Source organism: Trichoplusia ni, chromosome 5 (genome assembly GCF_003590095.1).
Source record: "Trichoplusia ni isolate ovarian cell line Hi5 chromosome 5, tn1, whole genome shotgun sequence".
Taxonomy (NCBI): Eukaryota; Metazoa; Arthropoda; class Insecta; order Lepidoptera; family Noctuidae; genus Trichoplusia; species Trichoplusia ni.
Window position 1 is genome coordinate 8,770,413 of NC_039482.1, and position 19,792 is coordinate 8,790,204.

The following is a 19,792-nucleotide window of genomic DNA, read 5'->3' on the forward strand; positions in this document are numbered from 1 at the left end:
AATAGTAAAGAGAGGGTGATATGGGGTGCTGTATTTTTGATGTTGATTTGCTGGAAATTAACAACAAAAAACAGCACCAAAATTTAGTCGATTAATTAAAGGAGCAAAACATACATGTAAATATGCTTGCATCTTTATGAAACTCCATCTATTTTAAACATTAAAACACATGGCTAAAGCCACGTTTAGCTTTGAAAGTGTGTTTTCACTAATCATTATTGGATATAAACTGCATCCTGCTCCCGGTCTATATCAGCGTCGCTTGCTACTCGTCTCTCCACCAGTGTCATCGTATATCATTCATATTTGACTACACCTGCGTTGACTACCTACGATTTTAAACGCGTATTTACGAAGTATACTTAAAATTGTATTCATTTTTTATGAGTTTATCTTATGTAACGATGTTGTCAGAGAGTTTTTGATAGGAGTTGTTTCTGATGGGTAATATAATAAATTAGACGGCTCAGTAACGAGTGCTATGGTGGCCTTGCGCATGAGGTGCAGGTCCGATCCCAATGCAGGCAAAGTATTTAATCACCTCTCATAAACGGTGATGGAAAACATCGCTACGAAATCTGGATTTCAAATATTTGGATCTGAAATCGCTAACCTACAGAGCGAACAAAACCTTCCGAAGATTTATTAAAAAAATATTTAAATTTTAAGTTTTTTCGAACTATTCGAAAATTATAAAGCTGAAGAGTTTATTTTGTTTGTTGGATTGACGCACTTATCTAGGGATCCGATTTTAAACATTATTTCAGTGTTAGATTTCCCATTTACCAAGGCAATCGGATATAAATCATAACGTTATGATTAATAGGACTAGAGTAGGAATTACATATGATACCAAAATGGGAAAAAAGACTGAAACTAATATGCCAGATTTTTTAATTTTCTAAATAGCCATACGGACAAAGTCGCGAGTAAAAGCTAATGATATCATAACTATATCTTCACGTTGCTCCTACAAACCAGCTAAGTTAGCTTTACTCTGAAACAAGACAATATTTCCTACCCCACTTCAGCGCTCAACGAACTACACTCTGCCAATACGCATCCCGCCCCGCGACTTGCTTACTAAGTTTGACCGTTAATGTATTAAGATAGTTCGCGTCGCGGCTCCTGTTTACATTTCCTAATAGAATTTGTTTCAGAGTATCTCGTTTCAATACGGTTCATATTTTTCTGTTATTTTACTAGAACAAGCTTGAGATATGACTTTTCAGTTCAGTTTGTCTGTTATCTTTAACTCGTTAGAGTAATGTTCGTGCGTTTCGTTTTATTCATGATAAATTACTGGGGAGAATGATAAAATACAGTTTGAATTGATTTGATTTGATTCCTGCTTAAGATATTTAATCATCTGCCTATTATTTACTAAATCTTAATTTCCTTCATTTTTTTTGGCCTTCTGCCAAGATAGACGCAAAAGAAACTACATCAACTTATCTACGGACCGTATCTAGCGTAGCTTAACCTGCATGCCACCAAATTATGCAGTAACCAAAAATGAAGTAACCAAGTAAGCCACGAGCTACAAGCTATTCAAAACAGAAGCATACGTTACTCAAATTCAAATGACCACATTTTCTTTATTTCAATTAATTAATTGTAAATCCTATTCCATTTAAACCCATTGCTAAACCTTTTAATTCTTTTCCACTGGTGTCTTTTTCTTCCTTTTATTTCTTCTTACCCTTTTTCACATGTCTTTGTGTTTTATAGCAATTGTTTTTATAAAAAAAACTGCATCTTAAGTGCAGGCATACAGTATACAGGTTTTCTTTTGTTTTGCAGTTTAATTGTCATTTTCCTTGCTTCAAAGACAGCTTTATTATTATACAGGGTGTCTGGGAAAGTAGTGATTAGTTTCTCCATGATGCGTTCCTTCCCCGTTTGTCAGTAGTATTATAGAATCATTAACAAAGACTTTTAAATACATATAGTTTGAGAAGACACATTGGTACTTTGCCTTTGTTGGGAACCTGCATACCTGCAACCACCATATGCATACAAATACATGCACGCACCAAGACTGAGTTATCAACTTTGTTATAATAATAAGTTACATTGTAAACACACTGTATATATAAGTACGTGATCTCTATTCGTGTCTTTAAGGTAATAAACCACCCCTCACGTCCATATTCCAGGTGCAAACTGGAACATAGGTTTCCACAAGGACCAAAACCAGCACTATACACTCTTAAACTGAACATGTCGCTGTCAGAGCGAGACAGCGCTCTACATTACGTCGTGCCATCTCGCTTCCTCATCATCAACGGCCATATAACAAGGGTAGTTAGTAAACGTCCTGTACAGTTTCAAACTTACAAGTATTGTCATCAATTAGCCATACTGTTTGGAACTAGGATTTGTACCTGACTGCAATATTGTAGGCAAACTGCTTCTGGAAACTTCCAGGTTTGAGGACAGAGCGCTTTCAAGTAAAATGTACAATCGTTGCAAGGTTTTATGCTATAGTTGATGTGGGTTTAAAATAATATAAAAATATTAAAGACAAAATATATTTTTATTTAAAATTTCAAATATAAAGATAGAAAAAATACACTTATTATTTTGAAATAAACGTTTTATACCTCACCAAATTAACAATTATACTTAAATGTTTATTAGTTTTTAATTTAATACATATTACCTTATTGTTTTGAGATGGAGAAATAGCCGATTTGTAAGACTGTGAACTTAAGGACGTAAGTTTGAATTCCTGGACGCGATGTATTTTTGAATTAAAATGCTTATTACAAAGTAATTATCACTAAGTGAGAGTTAAGATTTTATTTTTTCTGCCTAATCATTTGATTATAATTATGTAATCAACACTTTCCCTACGGCATCCTTATCTCAAACCAATAAAGTCAATTTTCCTATATCACATCTATTGCCTACCCTTCTAAACATTTGTCCATACCTAGAGGTTTTAAGCAAGTTTACCTAACCTACATACACATACAAGAAAGCTTATTCAGCTTCAACCAACATGTCATAATAATGTTCAAATCTTATACAGTAGAAGTAAAATACATAACCGGTCAAGAGCGAGCCGGATTCGGGACGTTAGGGTCAGGTACAGAAGGATAAAGAAAAGTAAATCTTTATTAAATGATGTAAGGGTTTACTCACGCGTATTTATCGGGGTAGCCCGACTAGTTTCGGACCCAACCGGAGTCCTTAATCATGAGCTGATGCGGCGGGATCGCGATTCAAACTACAATACTATAAAAAAAAGAACTGTTCGGTGACAAATTAATTAAGAGTTTTTCATAAGTTTGTGACTGTAACGACCGTTGCTTAACTTCGATCTTTACTTTGGTTACAGTGGCTACAAAATAATGAACAAAATCAAAAATCTAAAAACCCACGATTGTCAATGTCACCCAGTTAAAATTTTATCAAAATCGGTCCAGTGGGTTTTATAGTATTGCATCGTTGTCATCGGGTTTGAAGCCAGCTAGCTTATCGGGTACTGCCTTGCAAAAATCCAACCGCAATGACAAACAAAAAAACAAGAAAACTGAGTGTATCTTTCAAAATTTCAACTGGCCCGCTGTCACAGTTTATGTGATATAGCCTGGTGACTGCCGGACAATCAGTGGTGCGTCTGTCATAGGGTTTTTATCCTTTAAAGAACCCTAAAAAGAAAGTCGTTTCATTAACTATGACATGATTGCTTTGGACGTAAATAAGTTAAACATTCTGTGGAACTATTTAGATTATTGACAGCTAGCTATTAGGAGTGAAGACTTAAGAACCCGCAGAGACAATCAAACTGTTTTACTTAAAATCATTAGTTATGGTTTGGTTATTAACAAAAAACTTACACATGCTTTTTATTTGACCCAAAAAGATTTGATGTTTGGTTAAACACGTTTATATCTAACGGATTTTAGTTTAAAGTAAAATGACTGAATTATTCTTAATTCAATATTTTATATTTTTGCCACGGTTTTATACACTCACTTTTCTTGTTTGTTGTTCCGGTTGGATTTTTGCAACTCAATTTTGAGGCACTTCCCGATAAGCCAGCAGGCTGAATTTTTCAGGGTAGCTTCAAGCTCAATGACAGTGCAATTTAGGACTATAAAAACCTTTCACCGAATTAAGTTAATTCATCACTCCCGTAAATTTAAGCGACTATCACCAAACACCATGTATGTACCATCAACATAAAAGCACCAATAAGGTTCGTACTAATATTTATCGCTAAATAAAGCTTACGAAGTAAACTCGGCCCATTTTTCAGCAAATGCTTCGCCTTGTTTATTCGTTATTTCGGGCTTAATAACTAAATAACTGCAATAATATTGACTGTGGAAGCGAGCATCAGCATTCGAGGTAGTTCGAAAGCTGATAGTCTGTCAATGTTTGCTTCCATTTAAATAAATGATACAGAGTAGGTTTATCAGTAAGACTGGATGTTATTTTTTAATAATATCGAGGGAAGAATTTCTAAGTTTATTAACTTTGTGCCAATGTTATTGCAGTTGGTATTAGAAGTTGTTTTGTTTTTGTGCGAGGGTGTTTTAAGTTGGACGTATTTCTTTGTCAGTTGGATCGTAGCTCTCGAACGGATGAACCGATTTTGATTTAGTTTTGTTTTGTTTTGAATGTTATTCCTTTAGAATAGATCTTAGCTATGTTTGATGGAAATCGGTTCAAGATAGATAGTTTAAAATATAAGCGAAGTATTTTAATATTTTTCACGAATTCTGGGTCAAATTCAGGGACTAATGACATTTTATTATTATTCTTATTTTGGATTTAAGGAGTATAAGATACATGACATAATATGTAAACATCAAGGTTGTTCTCAATTAGAAAACATACACGTAGTTAGAACTTAACCTAGAATTTTAGTCCGAATATTAACAGAATGATTCTACTCATATTTTTAGCCTGTAAAAGACGGCTTCATTACTTCGTAATCGGCCGGTACAAATGCCAATTAGGCAGGTTTTTAAATTTCTTTGATTTAGTAGCGGTCTCGTTGAATTATTGCCTTTTAATAAGGTCATGGGTTCACAGGTAGGTATGTCGTCCATGTAGACTATAAAAATAGATGGGATAGTGCTGGTCAAGTACTCTAATAGAAGCATTTTTTTTGTGTATTTTTTATCGACAATTTCTTTGTTGCTTTCACATTTTTTTTGACCCTATAAGACAGAAGTAGATTTGACATCCAAGACAGCCAATGTTGACATTTACTCAACTTGAGCAAAATCAAATTTAATTCAAATCAATATATGATTTTAAAATATCTATAAAGCCGAAACAATTCTTGAAAAACTATGGATTTAATGAAACAGTTTATTCAAAATTATAATTATAATCTAAATACCTACTAGTTTTAATGCAACACGACTCGTAAAACATATTCCTAATTCATAAGTGACAATTAACAACATTTCTAAACGCACGACAGCAAATATACACAATCGGTTTCTTAAAAAAACATAACCTAAAAATCACCTTTATAAATCCCTGAATAAAACAATGGTAACACAAACAAGCTGTGATCGAACTTCGCTCTTACTCTCACATAAACATGTTATCAAGGTATGTGACGAACAAAGTTAAATGCGTTCAATTTAAGTTCCACCGTTCGTTCACGAGTTCCCTGTAATTCTGTTAAAGACACACAACTTTTATAATTAACTATTGCATCGAACTTGGCGATCGGTTTTTTGATTAAATTGATCAGTTTTAATTGGATTATCTTTTGTTTTGGTCCTTAGGACTGTTGTCCGCTGTTAGGCCTTTTTTTATTTACTGTTTCGGATGGGAAATTATTAAATGACTTCTCTCGCTTTCGGAAGGGAGTGTCAGACTTCTGCTGACTAAAACTGACCCATTTTCCTTCCTTTGCTCTTCGTCTACCCCTGCCACAGTAACTCTTTCGGACAATCCCGCTGCCCCAGCAGGCATCAGACTTATTGGGCTCTATAGAGCTTCTTGACTTCTCTTCGAGGCGTGCGTGGAACACAAAGCTTTCCATTTTCAGGTTTCACATACGTTGAAAAATATCAGGTATTTGAAGGATGACTATTAATAATAAATATTAAATTCCAGTCCACTCGGTCACAAGATTCTCGAAGAAAGGATAAATAGCTCTCGAGATTTTATAAGAATACAGATTTTCTAATGAAAATTTTGATTAAAATCTTCAATGTCTGGAAAGGTCCTTCATAACTCTCTATAATTAATAAAAAACACTATTAATGTTATTGCTATAAGAAATTAATCGAATATCCCGAACAGTTCCATTGGTTACCTGCTAACATTTGTACGTTCTGATATAATATGTCCACTTCAATGTTAATGAAAAATCAACCTTAATGCCAGTAGCTGAAAGTGGAAATCGAGCTGATTTTCACTGTGACGTAAGCCGTTCTAAAATTTTCAAACAAGGAACAGAGGTGTTCCATCATTTTCTCGCATTCAGTTTTCGTCCGTCGCTCAGCCCGATCGGACGCGTAAAACGTTGGGGAGAGCGATTTTGTCGCGTATCTAATATTTGTTTGAGATGTTATCGTGTTGAAGTATATTCTGATTTCCACCATAAAATTTCACTAAACTTTGACAGTTTGTTCGTTGAGTTTCATCTTGGAAGTGTGTTTTCTGTTATTCGAAGAAGAAAATAGTTTTCTTTGAGAAAAGGTAAGATTTTCTATTCAGAGTACTTTCTTACGATTGTGTTACACATGCGAAGGGTCCTTTTGCCGTCTTTTTAATGAAATGATGCTTTGTATCGAAATGGTTAATTATACGGAGTTTTCCTGTTAGGGCGCGATTTTACTGAACAAATATTTAGAAGGAAATATATAGGGTGTATAGCTCGAAATATTGAGTTATTATGTATTAATGATTTCATAATAATTAATCGATATACGGGGGTACTAGTTTTTTTTCTATTCTGGGAGAGACATGGCTTTCCATGCATATATGCCATTATATGACACTTTAAACAAATCATATTTTCAATTGCCTTTTGTCTATGATGAAGAAAATCAATTGATTTTAGATTTGAACGATATTAATAAAATACGACTAAGGCAACAATTAACATTAAACTAATAATCAATCGTGGTATACCACTGAAATCAATTTTAAACCCAATTAATAAAAAAAATCTATCCCTTCACTTCCACAACTCAACTACAGAACTGCCTTTTAAAAAAACAAAACTCAGATATAAAAAAAATCAATTGTCCTGATACAAACTTTGGAAACCGACTATCTACTATATCCGACATTCCAAGGGCGTTGGAACCTCGTATTGTCAAAATACGAGCCCACGCTGTATCAGGGGATGTGATAAAAATGCCTAACAAATCAGAATTCAGAGGGTCTACGAAACTATAGGGAAATGGTAAAGGGTGAAAGGGACTCGTGAAGATGGGGTTCCGTCTGACAAAACATTTGAATTTGTACAACTATCGCTTTGTAGGTTTTGCGACTTTGGTATATATTTTTAGTTTTTCGACATATAATCTTTTCAGTTTCATCTTTTTATTCAGCTGTCCAAAAAAAAAGTGTACTCGTAATATTTTTAGTGCTTAAACTCATGTCTCATTTCACCATAACTTCTGAAACAAAGGGTTTTTGACTAAAACATCTGATTAGTCCGTCAGTTAGATTTCCAATAAATATCGGATATTTTTGTTTCTATCGCGTTAACAAGAAATTATAATAAAACAGTGAAAAACTCGCGTCTTACACTTATAACTACAATTTTACTCTCATATGACGTTATTGCATACTCATAAGTTTCATCACATTCAATGGCTTTTGTGATGGTATTTTTCAGTGCATTTCATAGAAAAATAAGTTTTTAATTTATTCGAAATCTCCGTCAAAAATCCTATTAAAGCAATTTGGAATAGGGTTTTTAGATAGATCGATGGAATATTCTTTGCACACCACAAAATACAGGAGTTGTCAGATTGCTACTATGAATTTCAGTGGAACTTTCAGTAATACCAACCCTTGCTGTCTTGATTTTTATGATTATTTGAAAAATGTAGTGTTGAAATAGTAGAATAGTTGTTAAATCGTAACCCTCTCTTATTCGCGTGACCAATAGAAGTCGAGACATATGACAAATGTACAAACGGACAGTAGTGCCCTAAAGCCAATTCAACCGGATAAGTTTAGCATAATTGACCTCCAATCAACGAAGTTCGTCCTGATCGAGTTCAAATGCCAATTCTGAATTTAAGCATGCGTTCAGTTTATGTAGATCAAATGCAAATTGGGGCATTAAACTAAGTAAGGCGCTAGAACTTGGATCAGCTCAAATTGATCGCGTTCAAATGCATAAATGGAAAAGCCTTTTGCTATTTTCCGCCCTTTTGTTTCTAGTTTGGTCCTCTTGGATACGGTACCCTAAAATACGTAATAGTAAGAAGTCGGATATACGGAACTCTAATAAAGTAGTGAGGGATATGTTTTATGCCGACGCCGTTCCTGAATTCATTCATCGGTCCGTAAAAGAAAACCAATTGCTGAAACGCTAAGAGATTTACTTTTTGTTTTTTTTTCTTATATTGATTTGAGGAGCTCGTGGCTAAGCTATAACCGTATAAGTGATTCGATCACAGGTTAAGCTATGCTTGACGTGGTTGGTCCGTGGATGGGTGACCATCTTTGTCATAACGAGTTCCTCCGTGTTTCGGAAGGCACGTTAAATTGTGGGTCCCGGCTGTTATTCCTACATATTTGACAGTCGTTACAGATAGTCAGAAGCTGAAAAAAGTCTGACAGCCAGTCTAACCAAGGGGTATCGTGTTGCCCAGGTAACTGGGTTGAGGAGGTCAGATAGGCAGTCGCTCCTTGTAAAACACTGGTACTTAGCTGAAACCGGTTGGACTGGTAGCCAACCCCAACATAGTTGGGAAAAGGCTAGGCCGATGATGATTATTTATTATATTGATATGTGGTAACACTTTTCTTTAAGTATATTTTTGAGTAGAATTGGAGTAGTAAATTAGATTCATATCACATGTTGCATGTTTAATCTTCGGTTGCAGTGCATTATTATGGTGGTACATCGAGTTGGTATAATTATGGAAAACAATTGATTTGTTAACACTATAATATTATTGGCATATTGGCAAAAATGACCAGGAAATTAAGAAAAAAATCTGGTATCGATGCATCCACATATAAAAGCAACGAAATATCTTTAAAACCGCAGAGCTTAGCAAGTTATAATATATTCACGATACTTACCTCAAACAATTCTCCAAGGTCAAATTACCCCTGTAAACAGTCGATACATTATGGGGTAAGAAATTCGACATTCACTTTAATAGTCAACTCACTAAATTACTAGTAACAAGCCCACTTGTCAAATGTAAGACTTTATTTAATAGTTTTAGGCTCTAATCGCAATCTTGAGTTAATTTATTGGTCGTAATAACACGAATTAGCATTGCAAAGGCTATTTATGACCAATGAGTTAAAATGGATTCGGTATATTTATTGCACAGTTTTATTTCGTCAATGGTTATATTTACGGATTTGACGAGAAGAGGAGGTATTGTTATTTAATTCTAACAAAAAAGGTGTTTTATTTATTATTCTGCGGTTTCAGAAAACATAAAAGATGTCCTGTAAATATCTTACTGCTAAAAAGTCTTCTCATATAAAGAAGGATGAAAGTGTCTCCAAGAAGTACTGAATTATTATTTTTATTTTTCTTAGAAAAGACTCCTGCATTAAAACCTTACTCGTAGCGTTGCGGGTCTTTCACAAACCCTTAAGTCACTTGCACAAAGACATCCAGACTCGAAACAACAACCTAAAAAGGAAAAAACGAACAAATCCCAGCAAAAAAAGTACATTAAAAACAGATCAGTTCAACTTAAAATAAAAGCTACCGAATCAGAAAAAAGGCAGGAAAAGTCTTGTATATTGATTAGAAGCCAACAAATACCATTAAAAAGGAAGGCTTTCCTTTTAAGTCGAACCCCATACATTAGATTCCTTTGAATATTTTGTTTCTTTGTCAAGTTTCACAAAGAAACGCTTGATCGGATTCTCATTATTATATTATTTTTAACTTTTGTCCTTGTTCATGTAAATTAAGACAGACAAAATAGACTTTGATTTTTTGGTAATGTTAAGCTGAATAGGCGATGTTTGATGTTTTTAGGGGTTTTTAACCGACGGGTAAAACTATAGCTTTGGTGTCCGTCCTTCTGTCATGAAACTGGTTTAATGAAACGTCATAGCTTACCCACCCGATGTACGAGAATTTCTGTTGCCGTAGCAACAAAATATGAAAATAATATCAGGGTTAAGCATCGATCAGCACGGTCATTTTGATGGGTAACATTTTTTTGAGTACGAAACTCTTAGTGCCGCCAGTATGACTTGCAATTGACTTGTTCTTTTTGCTGTTCAATAAGAATGATGAGGGTATTCACAATCTGTTTTCTCAAGAACTACGTGCAGGATACATTGCCAGGTGTCCAGCGATTCGACATGCTAGGCTAAGCTATTGTTTAACCTCTTCCCATGCTTCAACGATCGCGAAGTCTTTAGCTGATTCAAGTCCGACATATCCCTACTTGACCTCGGTGTGGGTTGAAGTCATTAGCTTTCAACCCCGCAACAAAAAAGGCATGATGGGATAGTAATTCACTGTCAGTTTGTCTTCCTGATTTGTTTTCTTAAACCGATCAATCGATGCCGATTTATAAGGCTATAGAGTTGAAAGTATGGAAAAGGAAAAGTGGTTTAGTTTTTGACGCGATAGTCAAACTCCTCACAGATTTGTTTATCCAATCAGATGAAGTACTTTTTAAACTATATCAATAATATAATAATAATAATAATATTGGACAACATTCACACAACGCCATCTAGTCTCAAATTAAGCAGAGCTTGTGTTATGAGTACTAGGCGACTGATAAACATACTTATATAGTTCTAAATACATACATAATATAGATAAATTACACCCAGACACAGAACAAATGATCGTGCTCATAACACTTCATTTGTCCCGGGTGGGAATCGAACCCACGACCTCCGGTATAGCAGTCAGGGTCACTAACCGCTAAACCAACAGGCCAGTCGAAAATCTAAAAAGAAGTTCTTCAATATAAAAAGAAGGTCAAGTGGAGGTTAAACTCGCACAAAAAAAATGTTCACTTATCAAATTCATGGCCGTCCCAAATGTTGCTAACTGCATTAGATATACAAAACCTGTGGAAATTTCAACGGTCTAACTAAAATGGTTCATGTATGAGATACAGCCTCAGTGGCACAATAACTGACAGACTGACAGATAGCTGCAGCGGAGCCTTAATACCGGGTTCGGTTTTCCCTCTAGGTAAGGTTCCCCAAAAATTAAAAAGAAAAAACGACAGTGATCTTGAAACTTACTTTAAATTATACAAATTTCAATAAGTAATATATGATGCACCTTTTACTGCCCGATCACATGCAGTCATTAACAAGGGAGGACCCGTAGGACAAAGATAGTCAGGAAATTTAGCTTTTTGAAAACAATTTTGGAAACATTTCTCGGTTTCCCATTGTCTCCGATTCATTGTTCTTTTAATATTTATGTGAAACCTTACAAGTTGAATATCTTTGATAATTATTTCAACTTTAGTACTAAATTCTTTTGTTTTTAATAGCCCTTTGTCTACTGCTCTCTTTGCTGTAATTTTGACAGTTAAACGAAGGGTTCGACTTTTTTGAAGGAATTTTATTTTAAGCTTTTCCGAATTAAAATATTTTTATTGTGACTAGTTTTTTATATTGGAAAAGCTAGTTAAAGCTTTCTATTTTATTTTTCCTGGTCGGGCATTCAATATGCTTGAAGACAAAAAAACATACATACTGATATAAAAAATTCAAAAGTAACCCTGTGGGTCTCTTTTATTCTGTCACAGGTAACAAATTTTGATTAAGAATGGTTATCCCATACAAACTTGTATGGCACAATATTGTATAATTAAACCAAACAGACAGCCTTTGCCTAACCTCATTCTTTTCATATTTGTTGTTATGGCGGCCAAATATCATCGGTGAAAAATTCAACTGTCTCTCGATCATAGCCTGGCGATGCTCTACCCTTCGGACATAGTCGTGGAACCCCAAAAAAAAATCAATATCTTTCACTAAAGTCTACAATAAACAAATTTTCTTTTCACAACAATAGGCTTTGTAAAACCAACCACTACACAGAATGTTGGCGAACCGCTAACAAATTACAATGGCCCCTTTGAACCATGGGGCCATGGGGAAAACTATTTAATAATTGGATAATCGTGACTAAACAACATCCTCTGTACTGATATCGCGCACTTTAATTATTAGATTTAATGAAAATATAATTTGCTGTGATGAAAACCGTGACTAGAGTGTGATTTATATCAAGAATGTTGTATTTTTAGGTTTCTGTACTATAAAAGTGAAATGGAACCTTCATGAACCTGCATTGATGGCTGTGTGGTAGGTCACCACGTCAAACCTAATGTGAGCGGCGTGTTGGGGGTTCAATACACGCGTAGGACGTGCATTGGTCACAACATTGAGACAATATATTATAGAAAACTTAATAAAGAGATAATAAAAAAAAACTCAAACAGAAAATACCAATTTGTATCCTTTTAAAGATTTTATCAAATATGAGTCCAGCTCCACTATTATTGCGGGTGTAGAAGATAGATCTCTTCAGAAAATCAACATTATATTATAATATATCTACTATCAGTCTCATAGTCCAAATCCGACACCGAGCAAACAAAATGCATTTATCGCATGAACACACATACATTACCTGTTATCCTAACAGAACAAATTTGTTCGTCACTCGAAGCGTGAAATGTAATGTAAAGTTAATAATGTGAGGATATCATGTTTATATAGAGGTGACAAATATTTACGTATTTATGTACCTGCACATGTGTATGTGTGGGTGTGTTTACGCTTTTGTTTTTTTAGTTTAGTTCGGTTGCGTTAATGATTGTGATAGGTCTTATTGCTATATATTGTTTGCCAATTAGTTTTTAAATATCAGTTAAGTTCGATTGGGGCAGCGGTATTGTCGGAAAGGGTAACCGTGGTCTCAGTACACGAACGGGGAAAGAAGAAACATGGGTGGGTTTCAGGCAGTAGAAGTCTGACACAACGGACAAACCAAAGCGGAATGACATTTGATAATTGAGATCATCTTTGTAAAGCGCGCTCTACACTCGCGCGCGATTCTTGCTGTGATTTCACGCCGGGAAACACCGTTTCCCGAAATTTATTTATTTATTTAATTATCACACTAATCTACCATTACAGGTTACTTATCCTAATGCGGTAGCTAGGACTAAACAAAGGTCTAAGTATTTATGTGAACTAGGGAAATGAACGGGGAACGCAACGGCGCGAAGCATGCGCGCGAATCCATCTACACCCGCGGTTCGCGGTCATTCGCGCCGCGAGTGTAGAGCGCGCTTTAGGTCTAATTAATCCTTATTGCGCAGAAAATAATGTCTTTTCAGATTCTCATACCGGAGATCAATATACTCAGTTATAGCTGGTCCCATTTCAAATCAAATATCCTTACATTACCAACACAACAAAAATCTTTAAAATAAAAAAGAACTGTTTTATCTTTAAAAAAGCCGAAAATGTCCAAAACCCCCCTTTACCCCTTCACATTCTTTCCCAACCCCTCGGGGCCATTACTGTCGCCCCAAAATACCCCAGTTAGATTAATTGCCTTCATAACACTTTATTGTTTTAATAAAGTGATCCATGTTTACGTTTAAGAACAAGGGAAGAGTTTACCCCGCAAATTCTTTGGGTCTTTCGTTTGAGATAATTATGGGAAAGTTTTTTTTTATATTTCTTTTTGTTTGGGGTATGAAGTGAACATTTTTATTTTGTTGTCTTTTATTACTCTAAAATGTCTTTGTTACGTAAAGAATTACTTATCAGATACACTTTTATACCAGTAATTTCACACTTATGAAATAGTTGAGTTTTCGATGAGGAAACTTATGTATTAGTATTATAAAGCTTGTACTCATGATGGCGGTACCAGGTCCTATTTATTATAAAAGAAGTAGGCTACACAATTTTCTTTATGGGGTCATGTTCTTAATAGTTTTTTTTTACCTTTGGGTTTTTAGCAAAGTCACTACAAACTCTTTTGATGATGTTTCTTTGAACATAGACTAATTTGGAACATCGGCTCTTAAGTGAATCTTAATGCCTTCTTATTATGCCTGCTCTCCTTATTTCTTTTATTTACCTTTGCCTATCCTGTTTTTGGTAGCTCTGTTATATGATCTTGCTCTTAAATATAATTTATTTTTTCATGCGGTTAATCCGAGACAGTATCTTTTTCACACTTTTAATAAAACAAATGATCAGGCGATTCATAAGCAGCATTTTTTTCCACCATGTATCTTGAAGTTCGTAACACCAATAAAATTACTATGAAAAACATGTTATTTCCATTATTTTTTCTCAATTTGTGAGGATAAAGAACAAAATATTTTTTGTTATTATCTAATTTTAGACTAAAATGACCCAACATTAACATCTTCCAGATAAAGAACATACAATCATTGATCACTCTTGCTCACGTTAATTATCGATTCCAGATTGTATTTATATTTCAGGTTTCCTCACGATGTTTTCGACATAAAACCTATTCTGTATATAAAAATCTAGCTCCAACACAGAAACCTGCAACATCCATGTTTTAAAAAAGTTTATGGAATTTCAAAACAGTTCTGATAGTTAACTCGTTACGTGCTGGAACAGGTTAACTTTGCTAAAAGTTCAAGTTTGAAGGGGTTATATTCCAGGCAGTTTAATACTGAGTGAAATGAAATCATTATACGCAGTTCACTGGATGTGGTTTCTCTTGCGTTTTTTGTATTTTTTGTTGGGTATTTATTGATTTCATAGTGTATGTTTCGATTTGATGATTAAGATGATTGACGGGCCTGTTGGTCTAGTGGTTAGTGACCCTGACTATACCGGCTATACCGGAGGTCGTGGGTTCGATTCCCGCCCAGGACAAATGTTGTGTGATGAGCATGATCATTTGTTCTGGTGTCTGGGTGTAATTTATCTATAATATGTATGTATTTAGAAATATATAAGTAAGTTTATCAGTTGTCTGGTTACCATAACACAAGCTCTGCTTGGCTTGGGATCAGATAACCGTGTGTAAATTGTCCCATGAAATTATATTATTATGTTGATATTGATGATGATGATCATGATCGAGTGCACGGATAGTCGAGGGGTTGAGTTCATCACGCCAAACCCACTTTACACGACGTATCGCGGATTCGATCCCCGCGTAGGACAAGCGTTAGTGTGATCTAATAATGCTTGTCCTGAGTCTTAGTGTCATTGTACATGTAACTTGAATGTTTGTGAAACCCCCGCGACAGAAGGATTAAATTCCTTAGAGCGGGTGTCGTTTTTTTTTAAAAGATGTTGTATGATTCGATTCAATTATATTGACCGGTGTGTCAGCCTTGTGTACATAAACCTAAGCATCAAGGTTATCACAGTAAACGTCACCAGATTTTGTCATGCGTAATAATTAACCCAATACGGATCTAAGTTGTAAGTTATCTAGAACCTCTGTTACGACCGCAAACATCTTAAGACAGCCATCTGGCTGTCTCAGGACGATAAATCTTTTGACGAACGGAAATTAAAATTATACTTTATGGGTAGAGATTAGGGTCTTATTTGCAATGAAGAGTAGAGCTTAATTTGTGGATGTGCCTGATAAGGACAAAGTGTTCCTGAAATTATAGCAGTTATTTGATGAAATTAGGTATAGCTGTTGTCTATTCCTTTTTTACGGGTCGTCATGGATGGAGAGGACTCTTCTCGGTGAAAACCGGAATGTTTCACACTTCCCTTGAACTTGGACCCATAGGAAAACGCTTTCGCTGCCGATTTTGTAATAAATAATGTTGTTGATTTTCGGTATTGGATGATATTTCGAGTTTATTGCTGGGCAACTAGCGTTATCATTATAACGTTTTAAAAGGGTGTGGATGAATGGTCTTCCTTGCTCACCAAATATGGCCAAATCTGGAGGTTAAACCTGTATTAGTTACATACCAGTATGTTGGTTGAAATGAAGTCAAAACTCTTCGCTTCAATTCATGTGCGTAATGAAAGGTACCAATCGCTGAATAAAGTGAACATTCACTAGTTCAGAGGCCAACAAATGCCTGAAATTCAATTCCCAGTTTAAACATCAACTATACCTACACAAAATAAAATAAATTAAAAAAACAATACTACTTCACTCTACCCAAAATGTACTGCAAGAATTAAATAGTAAACTCCACAGAATCAGATTTTATTACATGTACCGTGCATATACAGACCCCTTGTAATTTATTCATGTTGACCTTCAAAGGGTCTATATAGTAACCCTACGTATGTGCGAAATGGAGCGTAATATTCTACGATCAACACATATTTGTGCTTGCAATAATATTATGGGAGCATGTAAAATAGATTTGTGAGGTTCCCGAACTTATGTTAATTATTTTCAGAGGTATTTTCGTCTGAATTATTGTTGGATGTTGAATAACAGTCTTTAACTGGTGAGAGGACTGCTGAGTAAATTTATCTTTTCATAGAAAATGAGTTTTTATCAATTCAATACTCAATCCTATTATTGGAATCTAGGTTTTTTCATGATTCACGACTTTCTGAAGTGTCGTAGAATTATTATAATGACTTTCGTGAGATGGATTCAAAATTATTTCATACCTAACGATTTACTCATGCATTTTAATCATGATCGCCTAACTAGTTTTGCCACATCGGGAGTTCTTAATCATGATCTGATACGACGCATGTACCGTCGTAGAGTTGTTAAGAGAGTGGATCTTGTATTGGCATGTCACTTTATCTCATCCTCAGTCCTATGACCATGGATCATAGACAAATACAGGGACGAGGTCCAGCAATACGAGTATCTGACTGAGTAAATTTTGGCGACGGAAGTCTCGAACCTTTGTCAGATGAATTGATGACTGGAAAACCACATATTACTCAGTATTTTTTTAACGAATCCCGCTGTACTACTTCAACGTCCCAAGTAGGTCTATATGGTTTAATCCACCATTGCGAGTGCCATTTGCAACTACAAACTACAGGCAAAATTCGTACGTAGTGCGTGTGAGTCGATATGAGGTATGCAAACGGTTGGACTTAGACATTTTTAAAAACGAGTGTGACCTCGGCTAGAAAGAGTTTAACATTGGATTTCTTTAAAACTTAATCTAATTAGACTTTTATTTTTGTCTTGTTTTATAGAATTTTAATGTTTCGATTCTCATACCGAACAACCTGTCATAATTATATGTGTTTTACATATTTCAGGTGATGATCTTCCTTATGTTTTTTTGCAGTGCGTTTATTGTGTTCTACAGTTTATACTAAACAAGCTCTAGACGTGAAGACTTATAATTGGCTGTCAGATAATCAGTCTGTTTTTTATTGTTATTGTATTTAGCTGTAAGTCTTCCATAGTCTTTAAATAAATAAATTAAATTAAATTAAAATGTAAGGAATTTAATCCTTGTGTCGCGGGTATTTCACAAACATACAAAACACATTCGCAAAGATTCCCGGACTCAAAACAAGCATTCGTAGATCACACAAATGCTTGTCCTACGCGGGGTTCGATTGCGCAACACCGCGTGGTGACCTCAACCACTAGGTTATCCGTGCAGACGATATGCTAAGGTTGGCCCTCGCTAACTACTATATTACTATCCTATATTACTGTTGTCATCATCCACAACTCCGTTCATTCAACCTTCCACAGCATTTTAAACCCAATTTATGCTTACGAAGGTCTTTTGAAGCAAATCAGACCACTTCCATAATTTCTCCACCAGATTGGGAGTAATTTATCTTTTTATATCCGCAATCACGACGACCGATGCATCATCTTGGTTTTACGACACCATTTTATCCGGGTGAGGATGATCGATCGGGGATTTCAATTCTTTTGTCAGATGCTCTAGGTTTGTTATTCTGATGCGGAATTAAATGTTGCGTTAATGAGATGAATTTTACGGGAAGATTAGTGTTGAGGTTTTTATTTGGGATGGTGTGAATGAATTCAGGAACCTGTTTGTACAATATTTGTTGTATAGTATTTTCCGATTAATGGTATAATTTACTAGAATATGTTTTAAAATTATTCCTATTTTCCCACAAACGAAAAATGTAATGCGAAGAAATATGGTAATACAAAACAAATTGTTTTCTTAAATTTTTCTTTTTAGATTCTATGTTCCAAAATGCTTCGTCAAAACACATTTTATTAGACTGAATCTACAATGAATTTTGCATCTACTATAATCTGAAGTGACCCTTAAGATCCAATGACGTCACAGTCACGTTACAAAAATAACTTCTTTCAAAGCAGGTTAAAAGCTTTAACCGATTATGTGCAATTAAATAATTAACAACGACAGTTTAAATTACATAAAATAATTGCAAAGATTTTTAATTTTCTGTAATTATTACGCTGTGCTAAAACGGAAATTGACTGCGATTTACATTTTAATCTATATTTTGTTAAACTTTTTACTAGCCTTTGAGTGTGGCTTTGCCTGCATGATATTTGACTTATTTAAAATGATTTTGAGTCATCATCCTCCCAGCCCTTATATCGTCCGTCTTCAGACACAGGCCTCTCTCTCCTCCTCAACCTTCCATAAAAATTATCTTATGGAGAAAATTATATAAACCCTTCATAAGCAAATGCATTGTAAGCAAAAGCGCTGATCGTATTACTAAAATAAATAAAGGAAATAACATGTTTATAATATTCCATACATTTCAACAATATCACAAGCGTCAGAAATGTCACTATAACTGAACGTATAAAAAAACAATGTTTAAAAAACTTGTCAACTCAATCTGTTGCCATAGCAACGGTATAACATGATGTTAATAAAACATTTTTTGCCGGGAAACGAAAACGCAACATAAGGTGTAAGGCAACAGACCAATGAACATAAATTATTGTTGTACGCACTAGGTGAATAAACGCTGCGTTTTTATGACACGTTATTTATAATACCTCCGAAACGCTCACATAATCTTTAACTGATTCAAAAAACCGTTCAAGTTCATAAAAAAATTGACTTAACAACCGTTGCTTAACCTAGATCTTTATTTTTAATGTTTTAGAGGGAACGCAAAGGCATCATCAGTCAAAAATTCAACTGTCTAATTATCATAGTTCATGTGGTACAGCATAGTGACAGACGGATGGCCAGACAGCGGTACCTCAGTAATAGTGTTCCATTTTTACACCTTGGGGTACAGAACCCTAAAAATATGTTCATTTACATGCAAAAAAAAATAATTGAAATATAATGTTGCTGCTATTTGCCATCTGCCATCATCAACTATCATGGGGTTTCCGGATATCATGGAAATACCATTCCAAGTAATTCTTAAACCGCTATAATTACAGTCACTTCAAGAACAATTAAACCAAAATCAAATCCTTTGATTGAACGCCTTCTGCTTTACAATTAAATATTCACAATACCGTATCGGGTTAATACAAATGATTCAGATCATTTAGACAATACAGAAGGGTTGGTCCCTGTAAGTCATGTGAATTAAATATAAACCAAGGTTTTCATGTTTTATCAATGTGAATCGATTTCCAAATGCTCAAGGCCGATTTCACGGATGTGAATTCGAGAGAGATAATCTCGGTTTTGGT

At 34.9% G+C, this 19,792-nt stretch overlaps 1 protein-coding gene across 1 annotated transcript in view; it reads left to right on the forward strand.

The window, feature by feature from the left end:
* Positions 1-6,336: 6,336 nt before the first annotated feature.
* The window catches only part of LOC113494372 (KH domain-containing, RNA-binding, signal transduction-associated protein 2-like), a 196,050-nt gene continuing 182,594 nt past the window's right edge, over positions 6,337-19,792 (forward strand). The window contains exon 1 of the mRNA XM_026872685.1: positions 6,337-6,684. The gene's annotated coding sequence lies outside the window, so the exon portion shown is untranslated. The remainder of the gene's footprint in view (positions 6,685-19,792) is intronic.